Raw genomic sequence first — 2,500 nt, 5'->3', positions numbered from 1 at the left:
TGCATGTATTAGCTCTAGAATTACCACAGTTATCCAAGTAAATGTGGGTACAATCTAATGAACCATAACTGATTTAATGAGCCATTCGCGGTTTCACCTTAATTCGGCATGCTACTGAGACATGCATGGCCTTAATCTTTGAGACAAGCATATGACTACTGGCAGGATCAACCAGGGAGCTTCGTGTTCGGTTACTCGCAAGGGAGTAACTCGCGAGCGAGCCCGAAGACTCGTCGCTAGCTCTTTTTCGCGCGCGCGCGCGTTCGATGCCGAAACACCGACGCGCGCGCGACACGCTCGTATGTGCCATTTTATTTGCCGCCGGTCTTGCTCAGCCGGTCGGCGACACTCTGCTGTGTTTAACGCTATTATGTAAAGCGTACGAGAGAACGACGGAGGCGAGAGTAAACCCCCGACGCCGCCGCCTCTCCTCTTCTTCCTCCTCCTCTCCGTTCAAAAATCCACAAGATCAAAATACTCGTGTTCTTATTCTCCCAAATGTTATGATGCGCGGTCTCGAGAGACCGCGCGATTCACCCTGACGCTAGATCGACGATGGCGATGCTTAGACGTCGAGGACTGTTCTGTCTGGTTCGTACGCGTTTAACCGCACACGACCAGCAATAAGATTTCGCTACGGCGTACAAAGCGAGCGGGAAGAAGCAACTCTTCCCGCAAACTCGTATCCGTGGAGTAGATGCTCGGTAAGCGCGACGATTCCGCTGCTGCGTACGAAACGAGAGGGAACCGCGCGGCCAACACACTAGAGGCGTGCGCGCCACATAAGAGCCATTCGGTCTTGCGACACCGACTCGTGGCAATGCTGTGCTCGTAATAAATAAGTGTGCGTTAATTTTGCGCGCGTTCGGCGACGAACGAGAAGAGCCGCACCGTAATCCCCGGCGAAGAGGAATACGAGACGACGCGAGAGTCGAACGTACGTTCTCGCGAGACACGCAACCTCCAAGCATGAGAAGACTTGGCGGCGGCGCGTTCTGCGACGATCGTATATTATTTTATATATTCGTGGTTTCCAAAATCAAACATTTTATATAAATGTTCTCTCCGTGTCAGAGTCGCGACTCGACAAAATCCGTTCTCGACCCGTTCGGGCGATTCTTCGTTTGTCAACGTCGAGAGCGCGACACGTACAATATTAATCTCTCCTACCTCTTATAGTACCCAACCGACCGGCCAAGCGGTCGGCGACGGTACGGAGAGCGGTCGAAACACGCCGGAGTGGCGAGAGACTCGAGAAAGTACGTTTACGACTCGTCCGGACTCGCTCGACTCGTTCGACGCGCCGAGCGCGACGTATCTCTTATAGTACCCAACCGGCCGGCCAGGCGGTCGGCGACGCACGGTCCTACGCACGGCCGTATGCGAGCGCGAGCGCCGAAAGGCGCGTTCAATCGAGACATTGTCGCGGAGAGCGAACGATCGAAAAGTCCTATTGTACGATAAAATATTATCACGATAGCCGTATGGCGAATGTCAAACAACGATAATTAGCATTAATTAAGAAGGAAACAAACGAAATGCCGGGACAATAAGGTATAAGCACCGACGGTACCTCCGGGCCGGGCGGCACCTCCGGGCCGGGCGACACCTCCGGGAACCACGGCCGACCGGCGACACCTCCGGGCCGGGCGACACCTTCCGGGAACCACGGCCGACCGGCGGCACCTCCGGGCCGGGCGGCACCTCCGGGCCGGGCGACACCTCCGGGAACCACGGCCGACCGGCGACACCTCCGGACCGGGCGACACCTCCGGGCCGGGCGACACCTCCGGGAACCACGGCCGACCGGCGACACCTCCGGGACGGGCGGCACCTCCGGACGACCGAATGATCTCTCGAAGTCAGACGACCGCCGGCGGTACCTCCGGAACACTTAACGACGATTTACGGCGCCGCAACGAGGAGAGCTACGTAAAAACGTTTCGGACGAAAGTTACTTACTATTCGGCGCTCGCTCGACATGAGGGCGCTGTCCGATTACTAACTCGAAACGTGTCTCTCAAACCCACGTGTCGGAGACATATATTTCGAATTATTACGGATGATACGCAACACGCAAGCTGCGGTGACCGCGATTACGGTACGGAACACTCGCCCGATGCGAAATCACGCGCGCGGCAACCGAGACGGCTCGTTACGGGCGTGATTATACGTGCGGCACCACATAACGGCCGGCGTCAACTTAGGGGACGGACGGCACCTCCGGGACGGGCGACACCTCCGGACGACCGAATGATTTCACCAAGTCCGTCGCCCGCCGGCGGTACCTCCGGGGCACTTGACGGCGAGTAGCGCCGCTACGAGGAGATAATGCTACGATACGGAAATACGTTTCGGACAAAAGTTTCGTACTTTTCGACGCTCCGCACGACCGCGCGACACGATTATTACGATATCTGCTAATTCCCGGCTACCACTCGTCGGATGCACAATCTTCGAGATTCTACGACCGATACGTGGACGAATGCAGGCAGGATGC

General features: G+C 56.7%; 1 non-coding gene across 1 annotated transcript in view; it reads right to left on the bottom strand.

The window, feature by feature from the left end:
* The window catches only part of LOC146720563 (small subunit ribosomal RNA), a 1,923-nt gene extending 1,745 nt beyond the window's left edge, over positions 1 to 178 (bottom strand). Inside the window, exon 1 of the ribosomal RNA XR_014926025.1 lies at positions 1 to 178. This exon is cut by the window's left edge and continues 1,745 nt beyond it. This is a non-coding gene — a ribosomal RNA (small subunit ribosomal RNA).
* Between the last annotated feature and the right edge of the window lie 2,322 nt (positions 179 to 2,500).

This window comes from Nylanderia fulva, unplaced genomic scaffold (genome assembly GCF_048542155.1).
Source record: "Nylanderia fulva isolate GAGA-0341 unplaced genomic scaffold, ASM4854215v1 Scaffold669, whole genome shotgun sequence".
Lineage (NCBI taxonomy): Eukaryota > Metazoa > Arthropoda > Insecta > Hymenoptera > Formicidae > Nylanderia > Nylanderia fulva.
Note: the sequence above shows the minus strand (reverse complement) of the source record. Positions and strands in the feature narration are given on the sequence as shown.